A 329-nucleotide genomic window follows, 5' to 3' on the forward strand; every position below is an offset into this window, starting at 1 on the left:
AAAAAGTCACAATTTCTTCTCTCAGTATGTTCCAGAACAATTTGGAATTTCATACAAAAGCAGAGAATGTAAAACAGAAGAAGGATATACAAGAATTTTAAGAAATTCAAGCAAAATTGATGACAGAAAAATGATAAACCTGATGTTATGGAATTTTAAAACAGATACTTGTATCAATGAGGGCATCTTATAGTAAATATTACTAATAGTAGAGGAAAATTAGTCCTCTCTAATACACACAATAATCTAGATTTGATTATTTTTGGAGTATAATTGAAATAGAAAGTTAATTTAAAGCAACATTTAAGTCCAAAGAAAGCAATTAGCCC

The sequence above is a fragment of the Pteropus vampyrus genome, unplaced genomic scaffold (genome assembly GCF_000151845.1).
Source record: "Pteropus vampyrus isolate Shadow unplaced genomic scaffold, Pvam_2.0 Scaffold579, whole genome shotgun sequence".
Classification (NCBI taxonomy): domain Eukaryota; kingdom Metazoa; phylum Chordata; class Mammalia; order Chiroptera; family Pteropodidae; genus Pteropus; species Pteropus vampyrus.